The sequence below is a fragment of the Siniperca chuatsi genome, linkage group LG12 (assembly GCF_020085105.1).
Source record: "Siniperca chuatsi isolate FFG_IHB_CAS linkage group LG12, ASM2008510v1, whole genome shotgun sequence".
Lineage (NCBI taxonomy): Eukaryota > Metazoa > Chordata > Actinopteri > Centrarchiformes > Sinipercidae > Siniperca > Siniperca chuatsi.
The window spans coordinates 8,943,556-8,960,507 of NC_058053.1; the positions used below are offsets into that span (position 1 = coordinate 8,943,556).

The window sequence follows — 16,952 nt, forward strand, 5'->3', positions numbered from 1 at the left end:
AGGATTTATTCTCTGCAAACCATGAACGACTGAAATCCAATTCTACAAATCTATTATTTTGGGAGGATTTTATACTGTAGAGGTATGGATCATTCATGTTGAGAGACACAACTTGTATCTACAAAATATCCAAAAATGTGAGTCATCAAAACTTTTCAGGAACTGAAAAAATGCAACCCTGTTCTGATGCATTCCTTTTTAATGAAAATGTTTCACCCGGTTTATTGATTTCTTTCCACCCACAGAGAAGTGTCTTCCCTAAAAAATGGAGTCACAAGGTTTTTACCCTAGGGTGACAGAATGAAAATTTTGGTTACCATCATTGACTCTGAATACACAAGCCTAATCCTCCATTCCTTCTGAATGGCCTGTTCTTTCTGGGATTCAATTTTCCTGTGATTGGTTCACTGAAGAGCCAAGTCTACGTCAGCGCATATTGATAATCACTTTAGGTGTCAAAACTCCTGTCTTGCTCCAGTGCTGAGTATCGGCCAGACTCTGCAGTCTTTGCACTTGTCAGGACTGCTAACTGTGGTGCTGCCCCAGGGCCAAACAGGAGTGAGAAAGCTGTCCATGGCACTCACCGCAGCTCATGCTGTTAGTAATGCTTGTTGCCTGGTGGATGAGCTCAGCCAATGACTGAGCTTGTCCAATCAGATGTCGTTTTCATCTGTGCAATTATACAAACTGTCTTTGTTTCCCTGAATTGTGTGGACACCTGTCTAGTGTTGTTTGTGTACAGTTTAGTCATACTATGAGCAATGTCTATGAGCATAAAAGCTGTTTTAATTTAGTTGCTTCATTGCTGTTTTTCCTGTTCTGGAAAGTGACTGTGTTTTCGGTTAGGTTTACAGTAGTTGATCAGCCACTGTAGGGTTTGTTGTTGTCCTGCGTACCTCGAGACGGTTTATTAATAAACCTCAGAGTTATCATCAAGTCTGTACCTGGGTCTGTATCACAACACCTGCTCTCCCCTCTCAGCTTAGTGGACACAGTGCTCCCTTTGTGTGGCCCTCAGTGTTATCATGCCAGAAGAAAGAATCACACGTTGCATACCTAAATAAGCAAAACAACCCTGCCGGTGCGAGGCAAATGGAACCTCTGTAAGAGGCAATCATGTAGCAGTAGACATGCAGTTCTGTTTGGTGACATTAAGTGTTCTGTGGTGCTTTTAAAGGGTAATTCCAGTATTTTTAAACCTTTTTACATATTTTGGGGTCTAAATGACTAATTGATGCAAAAAGTTTTAGAACTGGTGTAATAGATAGACTCAGCCGGCAGCCGCAAAACGGGCTGAAATGGCTGCAATGTAATCCTTGGGGGCAATTGCGGCCATCAAAAGTATGTCCACTTAAAGTGCTTGTTTTTGCCAGTGACAGGCTCAGATTGTTATTCTAAGTGTCTGACAACATTATGGAAAGGATCCCTACAGACATAGGGCCCAGGTTTAAAAATACTGGAATTACCCTTTAAGAGTCAGATGTGAGACACTGAGTGGAAGGGAAATGGAGAAGTCATCAGGCACATGTGAAGACAAGTGCATAATTGTGTAAGCGTGTGACTGAAACATGAATACACAGCAGCAAATCATAGAAAAACATGATTTTACTATTCAAAATCACTCACTCCACTCAGACACAGAAATAAGCTCCATGACACATTGATACACAGACAGTCATCTAGAAATACATGTTTTCAGTGTACATTAAACTTATACACCAGCATAAAGCTCTGAAACCTTTGTCAGTCTTACATGCACAGAAGTTTACAAATCATACTCCAACACGAGTGAAATCTTTGCCAGGTATTTACTGTACACATTTCCAATAGTGACACGTAATCACTTGGCTCACACAAGTGATTACGGTCGCCCAAACACTGCAGTCCTCCAACACACACACGGTTAAACAACCATGTGTAACAAGGTCATATTATGTATTATCTGTACAGTCCTTACACTGTGCTATTGTATCTAAAGTCTGATCTGGAAGCTGTGTGAACATGTTCTTCGTCAAATTACATCGAAAAGAGCATCATGTGTAATTGACAGCCTATCAGGGATTTGCACAACCTCATAAAGCATGATTTGGAAATATTTAATGTTAATGTTTTAGTTCATCTTTAGTTAATCTAGTGGACACACTAGAATCAGGATGCCCTCAAGCAGCCATCAAGCCAGCATACAGTATTGTACATTCAACCTAATGGACTCCAAAGACTGAACATATTCTGCGTTAGACACAAACTACCATATACTCACTAAAAACCGTGAGTTATCATTTTTGCTTAAATTTTACAGTGCTGTTTTTGGCTTTGTTTTTTAGCAGGATAGAGCAAGACAAAAGTTGATGCCCTACTTTCTACATTCTCCTCTGAAATTTCTAATTTTTCTATGCTTTTCTCTCACTCCCTCTTCTCTCCTTTCCTATTCTTTTTTCCCCACTCTCTTTCTATCTCTTTCTCTGTGTCTTTTAGTAGCGGCTTTGAAATGTAAACTGTATGGTTGACAAATGGTGAGTCACAATGTGGGAAGATAAATCAGCCCAACTATACAACGCTGCCAAGAATCTCTCTTTCCATCCTCTTTCTCTCCTCCTCTCCTTGCAGGCGTCTTTGCGTTCGCCCTTGTGTTCACACATGTACACCTACACCAATCGCCTGCTTACAGTTGGAGGAGTGTATCCTTTTCAAAAGATCCTACAACACCCCTTCAACCTTCCAACCTCTTTCTCGCTTTTTTTTTCCCCCTCACGGCACACTGAAGTGTACACACAATACATGTTGGGAATATGTTCACGGCTACACACAAACACACAGATGGAACACTGAGCTTGTAACATTATCTGCATGCTACAGTGTCTATTAAGCTGCAGGCGGTATTACGGAAGAGGTTAGAGTGCTGCTGTATTGAGGCATGACTCATTCACCCCAGAAACTATAAATGTTTAGAACATCCAGGGACCCAATATCCTATTTAAACGGAAGGAAGGGAGGAACACTGGAAGGAATAAAGAAAGAAGTGGAAGTGAGACAAAAGCACTCAACACTGAGAAACAGCTAGAAATAATATGACACTGATTCATGGAAAAAATAGAATAATCTAGAAATAGGGATAAAAAATAGAGAAGAACATGGGACAAAAGAATAAAAGGCCAGAAAAGAAGGAAAAATGATGCCATTAGAGCATTCATATTTAAAAGAGAAGATGGAAGATAACAATATGATGGTGATCATGGATGACAACATCTGACATGGTAATTGTGATGAATATCAGCCAAGGTGGTAATGAGTGTGAGTCCAGCAGCACTAATAGCTCATTATGGTCCAGATGGCCTTGCTGATACAGCATGGGAGAGCTCATGACATTGCTCCTTATCCCTTACAAGTGACAAGCTGCTTAGACCCATGATACCCAAAGTCAATCAAATCTGACCATTAAAGCTTTTAAATGTAGAAGTATGTTTTCATTAAAAGTAAGTCCACAAAACAAAAAAAAAACGCAATGATAAAGTCACAAGGATAAGAGCTAATAAGAGGCATGAATAACAGCCAATCCATCACTTGCAGTGATGTCAGTGATCTACTGACACTACCACATTCCTCACAGTTCGATTCCCAAAACAAACATTAAAGGGTAATGATAGAAAGCACCTTCTATGTGCGTCTCATTTCAATATTTTGTATGCGTGTGCATGGTCGTTGTGCTCCTGTGCTATGGGCACACACAATTATCACCTCCAATCTAATCAGTCAATAACACAGCCGCCCACAGAAATTTCCATTTAGAAGGAATTCACTCTCACTCTGAACACAGTTCCTCTGATCTTCAATGCACTCTGCCTCCATCAACCACACCTCCTGCTCCCATTTATATCCTCCTCTTCTAAGTTCCTTTTCTACATCTCCCTGTTTCACAACCTGACCCTGCAGTATCCTCTTATCTGTCTCTGAGAATTGTTTCTCCCTGATCTGCCCTTTTTATCATTCCTCCTCATCTTTCAGGAGCCAGAAGAATAGATAAAATAGCCACCTATCAGCCTGAGCGTGAGATAAGGAAGCCAGAGGAAATAGCAGCAATTGCCATGTGTTCTCGCCTATCTACACTCTGCTCTGAGGTATGAACGTCATAAAAGATGGTCTGGTATAAAGACCAAAAAATCACTTTTTCAAAAGGCAGCACATACACATAGCTGCAATCCAGAAAACACAGATGGTAAAAAAGACCAGTAACAGAACAATGTGTTGCTAATAGTCTGTAATATACAAGAAGAGTATAAAGGACAGACTATCACCTGTCACTGTCACTTGTGTTACAGAGCACAGCCCCAAATATTTTCAGCGGATCTGCAGGCCAGAGGAGATTTGTGACCTTAAAGTGGGTCTGGTAGGGAAAGGAGCCATTCAGTGTCATAGTAGTAATCTGCAAGCTTTGCCGTCACTCAAGTGTTGCAACGAGTTCTCTCCATTCCACCACACACATAAAAGGTGGTCAACAATGGCATTTTCAACTCTTAGCTAATCTTCTTAGAATTAGTTAGTGTAAGTACACTTCACCAGTACACATTGCAAACTGACCTTAAAAGGTGTCATTTAGAGGCATATATACACATTTGTCCAATCAAGTGTGATTTGAGGTGACCACCTAACCCCTCCATCATATAAAACCACACTTGACTTTGTTAGCTTGTGGGTTGTAGTAGCTGGCAGAGCAACATCATGAGTTGGAGGTGCATGTTTAGATGTCAGTTGGTCTACATTTCCAAAAGAGCGTGGTCTAATTTATTCATTTCTCCCACATCCTCCGCCTACTGATCTAACAACGCAGGTGGGGAGGTGTGGGTGAAGGCCAGCAGTCCGGTACAACCGGACGAACCGTGGGTGGTATCCTGCTCCAAATCACTGTGGTTTTCCAGAGGCCCCATGCTCACTAAGACAAGGCCACTTTTGAGCAATCAAATCCCTGAGGCTGCCTATTTGATGAAATCCCTCAAAATTACACCCCGCCCGCATAACCCGTTTCACTCAGAAATACTCACATTACAGAAGTTAAAGATGCTGTAACTGCCGTTTCACTGGAACTTAAGAATTAACTACTTGTCGTATACTGTAACTGTGTGTCAAGACCATGTCATATGAAACAGATTGCACAGATGTTAATATCTGAATATTTCAGATACTACAAACTAGGTCAGTGACAGGCTCCATCCACTTGAATATTGAATGTTTTTCAGTTTTAGTCTGCACTACATGCTCCAACAATGAGCCCCTCATTCCCCTCACTATTGTATTATTTCCCATCACTATATCCTCTCTTCATTCCTCCCCTTCATAGAGGTGAATAGGAGAAAACTGTATCCTTCTCTAGCACCTGCAGTCCATTTGGCAAGATCTCACAAACAAACACAGACTTGTGACGGAGAAGGAAAACCAGAAAAACTACAACAAAAGTCCTTTTGTCTTCACAAGCAGATGTCTAGACAAACCGCATGGACAGCTCAGTGGCTGACTGCTCCAGGCCCGAGCGATGAGGTGAGGAATCAAATTAACAAGGGAGGCAGCTGGCATCGGTAAAGCCCTTTGGCTAGGGTCTGTTGTTTTGGTGATAGACAGGATGAATTAATGAGATATGATGTGCTACGCAGCACTCTCACCTTGTGACACTGTGATGATGGTCACAGCACCTTTTCTGTGCTCACCAAGGACACATCTTTTGTATTCTTTTCATTAGAGCATGTTCAGAGTGCATGTCCTTGAAAAATAAACCAAAGGATACTCGGCTGTGTTGGCCAATTAATCTATTATTTTTTGGGAAAATAATGGGATAAACATAATCTTTGGGTCCTTAGACCTTGATGCACTACTAAAACCATTGATTTGGGGGATATTATAGTGTAGCAGTAAGGGTTTCTCATGTTGTGTATTATTCTATTTAGTTGTGACATCAGACAAGTAACTTCTGACTAACTTGTGATTTCCAGCATCTCCTTTTTATCTGATAAATGAAATAGATGGTCACGTAATCTGGGCTTTCCATGTGAGACATTTGTGTTGATGGAAGGAGAACACAAGATAGGTATGCACTGACCAAACCTGTGGCCCTTTCGATACTGCATAGAATGAGCTCAATGCTGCCCCATATGGCAGATGGGGTGAAAAACACTCACTGTAACTTCAGTTGGCTTTGGTGTTTGCTATGGGTAAGAAATTCACAATGTTGGTTTGGAGTGACCCTCTTCCCTCTTTCAGGAAAGAGGAAATATGTGACATGTGATTTTATATGTCAATAACAATATACAGTATATTGTGATATATTAAAATAGCTGGAAATGCTTTTGAGAAAACAACCAGAAGAGAATGTCTTTTTCAGCTAATCTACTGAATTAAACACCTAAAAACTTCAGCTACCTTATCACATTGATTAAAAAAATCCAGTATCAGAGAGAGAGAAAAGAGACAGGCAGAAAGAGATACTATTAGACTTTGTCCCATAAATAAAAAATGTACAAAAGTCAGCTAGATAGTGGCACTTAAAAAAGCAGGTTAAAATTTTGGCCATTAACTCTTTTCCCCCCACACTGTATGAAAATATTCTATAAATATAAATGTTTATCTCTGCTGTTGTCCAAGACCAGCTATTGCTGTTAATACAGCAATACCAATCTAATCTCAGCAAAATTTTATATAAGGATAAATAAGGGCCTTATAGTTTACAGTGATGACCCAGAGCTTTTGAAACTAAAACCTTTTGCATTAAGTTAATGGTGAAATTACTCAAACATTGTATGTGAGTCTTAACACCTACTGTGAATGAGAGCCAAATTTCAGATATGGTATGGATGTACCTGAACGTGTGACAGACAACACCTGTGTCAGGAGCTGGATCCTCCAAAAGTCTGCATTTCTAGGCCGATTAAGTTATAACAGGCCGACATTTAACCCTTTTAATGGCTCCTCCAAATGTGTTTATCACAGTGTTACAGAACAAGCACAAAACCCATCCAGACAAATGCTGGACCAAAAAAAGGCACATTTCCAAGGCTTTCCAGGCAAAGGCTAAGCTTTGAAATGTCAAAATTACAAATTTTTTGTAAGGAAGATATAAAGTGTAGACACTATGTTGGAGACACATCTACTTTTACATCACTTAAAGCAAACATGACAATCTCCTAACATTTGTTAGACTGCTTAAAAGGGAGAGGAATTGTTCAAAAGCTATCCCTCATTATCGTTCCTATTACTTCTTGACTTTTCTGTTCCACTGTAATGCAACACAGACATAGATCTAACAGCCCTAGCTTCCATTGTGTTGCAATGCACACAGTTTTCCACGTGACATCACTGGGCGCTGAGATAAGAATGCAGAGCAGCTCTTTGTCTCTTATCTGTCACACAGACTCCAAAACACCCTTCCATTTATTTAGTCGTTCTCTCCTTATGCTTTCTCTGCCTCTAATGATTGAGCTATGCATTATGTAATGTGTTTACACATGGCAACACAGTGGCAAAACCATGCTCAGTATGCATACATACACACACCTCCTCACCATCACGTGGAGTAAACATAAGTCTCAACATGCCAAATCATATAATTCAAAGGGACATGTAATCTGATCTAATTAAAGACTTAAAGATTACATGTACCATTGCATTGGCAGCACAACTAATTGCATTCGCAGAATTTCTTTGTGGTTTGTGATAACGCCATGACCGCCATCCAGTCAGACCCTGGCTTCATTTGCATCCTTCCCACTAAAATCTAAATGTGGTAAAAAGCGATAGTGTGAGAGACGGGAAGAGAAATCAAACTGCATGAACAAAAAATCATATTAATGAAGATGATTAGCGGGCATAGTAGCTAGTACCAGAATATGAATAAAGTCCACATTGCAGATGGAATAAACTGTGTAATTAAAACTAAGGCAGCTTAAAAACTAGCAACCTTAGGGTTTACTGGGTGGGTGTAATTCTAAATGGATTAAAAGAGTTTCATCAAAGAGAAACTATATAGGGGACAGCAGAGAAATCTGTTGACATTAGTTGTCAACCTCCATTTTTGTAAATCAAGGCATGGGGTATGAAGCACAGTCAAGTGCGCTGTATACACTGCGCCAAGGTCATGCAAGGGCACTTTTGGTATTTTTGTTGCCAGAGGCACATGGCACACTTAAGGGGCCACCATACTTTAACAGGAGTGCTTGTCAGATGGTCAAACAGCTTTGGAAAATGTGTACAAACGAGTGCAACACTATGAATGCTTCCAAAGGAGATGGCCTAAAAATGTGCACTGTTATCCCAATATTTGACGTTTATCTTTTTTCACTACATCTTTGAGTGTGGCCGTTCAGAATAGCACAATAACACTTTTGCCTTCCGATGCAGTTGGACAACACGCCATGCAAGACAGTTACATTAAACATTATAAGTGGGGGTGATACCAGAAGTGTTGATTTACACTGCATAAGAAAATAAAATAGAATAGTGTAGAATGATGTGGGCAAGAGTACAGATGTATGTGTGGTTATTTTGCAACAGTCTGGTGCTGGTCGCACAAACTAAGCCAGTCGATCTGGTGTGCATAATTGCATCTTGACAATGAGCCTCACTCCAATTAGAGACTGCAGATGGATCATAAATCTGCAGTTAATCATCTAAAAGGGGAATGCCTTCATACAGAATGGTAACTGTGAAAATGCAACTTTACCGGCGCAGAGCTGCGCCTTGTGTTGCACCTTGCACTGCGTGGCTTCATGAAAATAGAGCCATGCGTCTTTGACTTTCAGCTTCTGTGGTACCTTAATTTTACTCTCTCTCTCTTTTTTTTGCACCCTGTGCTTTCTACCCACTCAAGGCACTCACCTGTTATGGTAGGATATTGATGGCTGAAATATATGCATGGACACATGCATGTACAAATGTATGCAGGCACAGTGACGCATATAGGCCTCTTTTGACATTTCCTTTTGCTTCCATATCAAGTTCCTCTCAGCTGAAGGGCACAGTACAGTCCATAGGATGTTATTGTAACATCCTCGAAGGCCCTAGTGTGATATTTCTACAGAAAACATCAGTAGACTTCCACTGTTTGTTTGTTTGTTTGTTTGTGTGGGCACATGCCTCATGAGCCAGAGGGCAGATGAGTAACACATCTCAGCAACACTATTACGTTACTCACAAACAAAACTATTTTATTTACACAAGTCCTCATTCCCAAATGTCAAAGAACTAGTAGTCAGTGTCTTGCAAAAGAGCAGGCAACTGAAAGTTAGGTGGTCGTGGGTATGGTTATAATGAATTTGTGTTGCTGTTTCAACTAAGGGATGAAATATTATCTTTTAGTACAGGTCAGTGATTCTCCAACAGTTACTCCTGTACGTATCTCCCATTCCCACTCCTTCTTCTGACCTTTCACTGTCACTAATCCCACAGTACAGTAATCACAGAAGCTTTCAGTGACCTTTGTGCAGTAAAGGTTAGCAAGCAGTCTTTACACATCAGATAAAGGCAAAGGTCAGCCTTCCTGCTCTAGCATAGGTGACACCCTTTTTCTTGGAAAATTACAAATTAGCATTTCGGAGACATTTTTCTATGGTGCTTTTCTTCATGTATGATTGGTTAGAGTCAGTGCATATTGTTCACAGATGGTCTAAAAAGCCCATGATCTTTTTAAGGGAAAAATTAAAAAATCATGACTTAAACGCTTTACAGCTGACTGATTTGACTCTAGTTGAATTGAAAATGTCTCCTGTCATATTTTCTAAATTTTGCAATGTATCATTTAGAAGTTAAGTGGACTGTGAGTGTATAATAGTGGCATTTCCTAGACTATTCTCAGTGTTGCTATTAAAAGGCAGCTGACCTTTCATTCCTCGACTACCTCGACAGCAGAGTGGACGAAGGACCAAAGAGCAAAGACAACCAGGCAATTAGGGGGATAAGGAGGACAAGGATAAAGAGGATGATGTAAATAATTATTGAAGCCATTTGATAGTGAGAGGATAGACAATTGCAAAAGGATGAGAGCAGGAAATTCACAATGTAAGCTCAGCTTGTCCAAAAGCAAAACCTAACATCAAACATACCCCCAATGACTGCAAATGCCATGCAATGAATGACAACAGATTAGCAGTAGGCTGGGCAATGACATTTAATTTCAATTGTTTGCACTCATCTATATGCAAAGTTTCAGGCCTTACAGTTTCTTCTATATGATTGTTTTAAATTCTTTGAATTCTTTTGAAATCTGCATAATATGGAGCATTAATATATTTAGTAGTTTTCTGCAAATTTCTCTTCACAGAATATTTTAATTTGCATCGGGACAAAAGACAATTGGGCTTCTCCTCCTCCAGTTGCTATTTAACACTTCAGTGGCTAAAGATGAAATCAATGCAGTCAAGCTCTACTGAAACTATTATCACACATGTAGATGCACACATACAAAGAACAAGGATCCACTGTCCTACCTCCCACAGCTTCTTCAAAATTGCGCAACATTTTGACATCAATACATCTTTACCAGGTAATTGTGAGATTTTGGTGTACTGAAAACAAATGACAAATATTAAATCTGAGGCATTGCGTCACAAGCACAAAAGTGAACACTTTTTGAGTCTTTTGTAACACTGGATGGTGGAGAAAGTGAACGACGAATCCAAAATGACAGAGGAGGCAGGAGCACAGGAAGCATAGGGGACACACACTGGTCTCATGGTTTTATAGCAATTATAGCAAAACTATCACAAATTACAGCAATCGATCGTGATTATTTTGACAGTAGCATACTGTATGATGATGATGCTAAATTAAGCCATATTATCATTATATGACTCACAAGAAGAGTTCAGAGTTCCAGTTGTTGTGAATGAAGTGATGGCAGTGTTTTCAGTGCAACTGTCTACAGACTTTCCGATGCTGTTTGGGCAGATTTTCATAAACAACATTTCATCAAGTCTCTCTCTCTCTCGCACACACACATTCAAAGATATTCAGCGTCTTTATGACTGAAGAAAGAGAGCAATAGAGTGGGACTTGAGTGGAAGTTAAAATAAATGAGAAAAATGGAGGCCAAGATAGGAGGAGAGGGGAAAGACAAAGAGGGAGAACAGAAATAAAATCTACCCGATACTTTCCCTTTCTTCCTTGTTGCTTCTTTTTTACAGCTAGAAATTTATAGTCAATAGGACACAAAAAACCAAAGTGATAAAAGGTTGTCATTGTGAGTCCAACAAACTGCAGAGCAACATGGGGCGTTGGGTGCTTTCCCTTCCCACTGTGAATGGTACTGTAGATGGGATCATTAGCAGGAAGGAAATGAGTGGTCTTCAGACCAAACCAGAAATACCAGTGGTAATGGAAACCTGAGGAAGGATGAGGACTGATTAAAAGGAGGGACAAAAAGACAAAATGAAAACACTAAAACACACCACAGTTGCCAGCTTGCGGATTCAGCCCATTAGCAAATACATGTTAAGACCACATGATACGGAACCAACAGCAGTGAAACTCCAGTTACTATCTGCACATTATGAAGGGCATATGATGTAAAATAATAGAAAAAGAAGAGGTTTAAAATGCATGATATAAAATACAAAGTGTTGGTAGTAGGATATACAATGTAGGATAAATACAGGACGTATAAGAGAGGATACAAGATGTAAGACAATTATGTGGCCACATTATGAAGATTCTTACAGAATCTGGTGGTCCCATTACAAAATAAATATAAAGTACATAGTTTAGCTGCACGTGTGGGGAACACTTGGACGACGTTCAGACCGACTTAAGCGCTGCGTGAAAAAACAAAGCCCCATCTGAATATGCATGTGATCTCACAGTACATGGAAGTTTCCACAGTCACAGGTGGTTCCCACTTAAAGGTGAAAAATTATACTACAGTGTAGAGCCATTAATTCTATTATTGTGCACCCTACAAGGGTAAAGTAAGGATAGAGTGTAGTGAGTGGTATGAGTAGCTTAATATTGCTGCTTCATCCCTTTTCTGTCTCACTACCAGAGCAGCACTTTTGCTTGCTCTTTTTTGGCACCCGTGAAAACTGCCATTATTCTAGTTTACAAATAGAGGGCTGCAAATCCTATTAGGTGTAATTCAATCAAGACCAAGTGAGTCACTAGGCAGGACTGTACACGTCTCGTTGTGATTATGTGTGCATATCCATGGCAACAGGTGTGTTGATAATCAAGTTTGGAAAAAGGGTTTGTGGTAACAGTGGTGAAAGAAATTATGTAAATAGATCATGGTGTGTGCAAATATACCCAACAGTCTTGTTCTGGCTAGCATGAGGCTATCTGTTATCTCACCTTCGGTAGTAGCTGAGCTACTGACTGCAAAATAGTCATTATGTTTGCAGGCCATAGTCAGCAAAGCCAATGACACGGTGTGACAATGATGTATGCTTAATTGATGATTATCTGATGGTATTGTTTGTCTAACTGACACTGCAAAGCTGGCCTGTCACACACTCTGTAAGATTGTGTGATTAATAATGGACTGTAACAGTAGCTGTGTGTTTACTCCCATTGCCCGCTCACGCTCCTTTGGCCAAATTAGGTTTACTAATTGCTTGCTGTTGGTCACTGAACAACATGTGGCTGCTGATGAGAGAATTTGTCCCCAAAAGTAAAGCTGCAGTCGCCTTCTTTCCTAGCAACGAGCAGAGGACTGCTGTCATCGCTGGTCAACTTATCTCGATTACACAGCACTGTCAACAAATTTCTGGCAGGGCAAAAGTCTTAGCGGTGCCTTCAGTTGATAGAGGAGGACATGCAATATCAGCTTTAGTCAAGTCTATTGATTTACTCTTTAGTGCTGATATCACCTCCAGAGATGTTACAAATCAAAGATATTTAACATAGCTTTGAGAAACATGTTTCAGTATTAACGTAATGTTAATGTTTCAGATTTATTGCAAGGCTGTAACAGCCTTGCAATAAATCCTCCCTTCACGAAGGTTATAATGTTCAGTTTCTGTTGAAACTGTTTTGGAAAGGTGCTGATTTAACTTTATGGTCATTTTCCCACTTTACCTAATAAGTGTATACTGAGACAGACACATTGGGATGAGTCTGTCATAAGTGCTCAGAAACATAACCTCTAACAGTCTGCCCACTTTTTATTATTTTATAGCAGTGATGCCTAGTGCTGGGTGATATGGTTGAAATCAATATCATGATACTGATAATATTTTTCTGATACTGATTTGCTCCATGTCATGAAATCACACTGATACTGAATTAAATGAACTGCGTAGAATTCTAATCAAAATGTGCTTGGAATCCTAATAATTTTGACAACAGAATATAAAACAGTAACATGTGATGATCATATCAACACAATACGATTCTATTGAAAGTTGATAAACAGTAATATTGAATTGTCACCCAGCCCTAGTAATGTCTCAAAAAGAATCTGGCACTGATTTAAATTATTGTTGTTTAAGTGATACATGGATCAATGTTAACTGTTCTGTGTGTTATAAACAAGCTGTTGATATCAGTACAAACCCTCTTCATCCTCTTCCTCGCCCCCACCATTATTTTCCAATTGTCTCTCCATCTCTCACCTCATTCTTGTTCTCCTTTTCTCTGATCTGATTGATGAGAAGTGACTGTCGTTCAGACTGGGCAATTCTATTACCTGAACCATTTATTGAAACTACATCCACTTTCACTGCCCGACACACACACGTATACATTTGTGCACAGAGACACACAAAATGTTGATACAGGTAGACGGCACACATGGACGCACACTCAGCAAGCAGACACACAGGTTTAGGCACAGAAATAATGAAAGAAACAGATTAACGCACACAAACACACACACTTGTCATGCTCTTTCTCTGTTTTATTTGCTCTCAATAAAACCAAATCTCAGCATATTTTGGTAATCTCGCCCCAGGCAGGGGGAGGAGTGTCCTAGGAGCCCACTGCAGAGAGCCTCATTGCCAACCCACTGCGCCAACCCTGATGACATCGTCACTATGCACCATTCACCAGAGCAGGATCGGTCCCACTGTTATTACCTCAGCTGTTCATATTTAATATGTGACATTTAGACACATTGCAGGCATTAATAATACTGTCCAAAACAAATCACTATAAAAGCGGATTGTAGCAACAGTCAGTATGCTCATGTATGTTTAGTGTTCCTTGATCACTATGGAGGGTTCAAGTTCCATCCATTGCAAAATCATGATTGGACATGGGAGGTAATATGAAAACAAAGTGATTCGTCATTCAGGAAATGCAAAAAACAAAGAATACTACTGTAGTTGACCACACAGGGTTATGTGGTTGCTTACTTACTGTAAGGTTGTCAAAAGTATCGATACTTAGATACTTTTTCAATACCATGTGTTTAAAACGATACGAACTCCATTAATTATACATTCGATAGTATCGAAAGTATCTAAGCTATAAAAAAAAAAAACAGATCTACATTCAGATTTTCAACCCACGGGGAAGAAAATCAACTGGTCCCCAATATGTGTTCAGCAACTTTTTCTGTACCAGCACTTTGTGCAGGTTGTTATTTTGTGTGTCTAGGACTTTTTTTTCTTTTTGACGTGGTTCCGAAAATCGTTTTTTTTATACTAGTACTGTATCGAAGTTTAAAATTCTGCTCTCGTGACAACCTTACTAATAAGTGAACGTGTGTAAGAGGTAGAGGCCACATGTGAAGACAGAACACAGGAATCATGTGAGAGAATCAACAGTGTCCACCTTGGTGACTTTGCTGTAAGATTTACATTTTCAAATGTTCCTAATAACTTCATTTCTAAAATGAAACATGACTGTTTCAACCATAGATAACATTGTTATGTGTTGAATACTAATGTATTTGGTGACAAATTGGCATGGCTAATGCCTTATGTGTATTTGTTTTTCTAACCAAAGAGGTCTGATGATCACGAAAATTCTCAAGCACTCTCTCTTTGAGCCAACAATAAGCTGGGACTGTAGGTTATAGGCTACTGTATAGCAATACAAGTAGACTATGGTGTTATATGGTTTGCTATGGTCCTCGAAAACAGAGCAGAGCACCATTAGACGTTAAAATATCATGCAAATTTCTCAGATACAATCTATCCTACAGTTAAGCATAACAGTGAATATAGAAAAATATACAAATGAGTTTAAATATATGCAAGTGTTATGGGCATTCAATATTGTAGAGCCCTAAATATAATTGTTAGAATTTTGTGGCTTTGGGTTTGTGGCTGTGTAGTTTTTATTTCACATAATTTAAGGATCTTTTATTCATGTCATTAATATACAGCAGATGCTTTTCTGCCAACTCTAGTATCTTCATCTACTTGTTGCTGTGTCCTCTTATCACATTACTCTCTCTATATCCAACAATATAATCATGTTGCCTTGCTCCTTTTCAGTGTTCTAATGCTACATTTATCTCTTTCTCCCTTCCTATAACTCTATATATTTCTCTACCTGCTTCCTTCCTTTACTCAATTTTCTGCCCATTTTTCTACATTAGGGATGATGTGCAACCCCTCAATCTGCTGAATTCTCTGCTTTGCCCCAAATCTATTCTCAGATAAACCGATGTACGTAAGCACACCTGGCCAATACAGTAGAGCCACCTTATGCAAATACACACCCACTTGATGAGTTTGTTTTTTTTATTTTTTGGTCTAATGTTTTACAGATGATTTCCTTGCCAGAGTGCTGTTTGTGCAGCGGTACTCAATGTCATCAGGAAACATGTAAACACAATATTATGTAATAAGCTCTAAACCAGGATAAGGTAAATGGTTCAGTGTTATTAGGGATATTAATGCTTGTAAACATGCTAACCCATTTATTTTTCAGTTTTAAATAGTATGAATAGTAAATATAATATTCCATTTTTAAAGGCAGGAGCCTTTCTTAAACTTTTGATATAGTCAATGTGATCATAATGAGCTTATGCCTTGTAATGTCCTTTGAGTACTGAACTTACTACTTACTTCAGACAAAACACTAAGCCTTGTTAACGCCACATCCTCTCACTTTTGAGGCTTAGGGTTGAAAATGAAATTTACTGGGTAATTCTATCATGAAAGAAAGGTGAAAGGTAATACTTTTTCACAATATGTGGACATGGCTCAGATAGGGAATACTGTATCTCAGAGTAGTTATTTCTAGCTCCCTTCACTTGATAAACCATTGCAGTACTTCAACTGGAGCCAGTATCCAGGTTATTACGCATATAAAAACACAACCATTGGCGAAAATGTAACTTTTCAGTTTCATACATGTGCAGAAGGGAACAAAAAGTTTTTTGACAAAGCAACCAGACGCCATGGAAACTCTATATTGATCACTCTTCTGCCTATACTGACGCACACAAACACAGATACCGTACATAGACTCAGGGAGACATGCATGACTACACACCACACATTGGAAAAAGGCACCTCCCACAGAGAGCCCACATAACTGCAATCGCACACAGTCGATCAATAGTGTCATCTTAATGTTTAACTTTGAGCCCCCGGAGATCAATACAGATTTCTTAACAGGAACAAAATATATATTTCTGCCAAATAATGATGTGTTGCTACAGTAGAAAGCAGCAACTACAGTATTGGGTCAGTCACAGCAGACAAAAAGAAGAGAAAGAGAGAGGGTGCTAGCTTTAAATTGCTTGTTTTTACACGCTGCTCCACCCTGGAGGGACTGGGTGAGAAAAATTTTAATCTAGTGTTGATGCAGAATAAAAGCAAAAGGCAGGACTTACTATTGTACTACTTTTGAAATAGAAATGGAGCATGAGAAATTCCTGCAATGGCTACAACTGTATACAGTACTAATACAGCTAGAACCGAAGGAACATAGAGAGGAGAAACGCATTACAAAAGCAATGGAGGAAAAACACAAAGAGAGACCATGACAGAAGATGACAGGCGGACGTTCAAAGCCCTGGAAAGAAA

At 39.4% G+C, this 16,952-nt stretch overlaps 1 protein-coding gene across 12 annotated transcripts in view; it reads right to left on the reverse strand.

Annotated features, from left to right (window-relative positions):
* Positions 1-16,952, reverse strand: part of stxbp5l (syntaxin binding protein 5L) — a 144,652-nt gene that overhangs the window by 104,987 nt on the left and 22,713 nt on the right. The gene's annotated exons all lie outside the window — the stretch shown is intronic.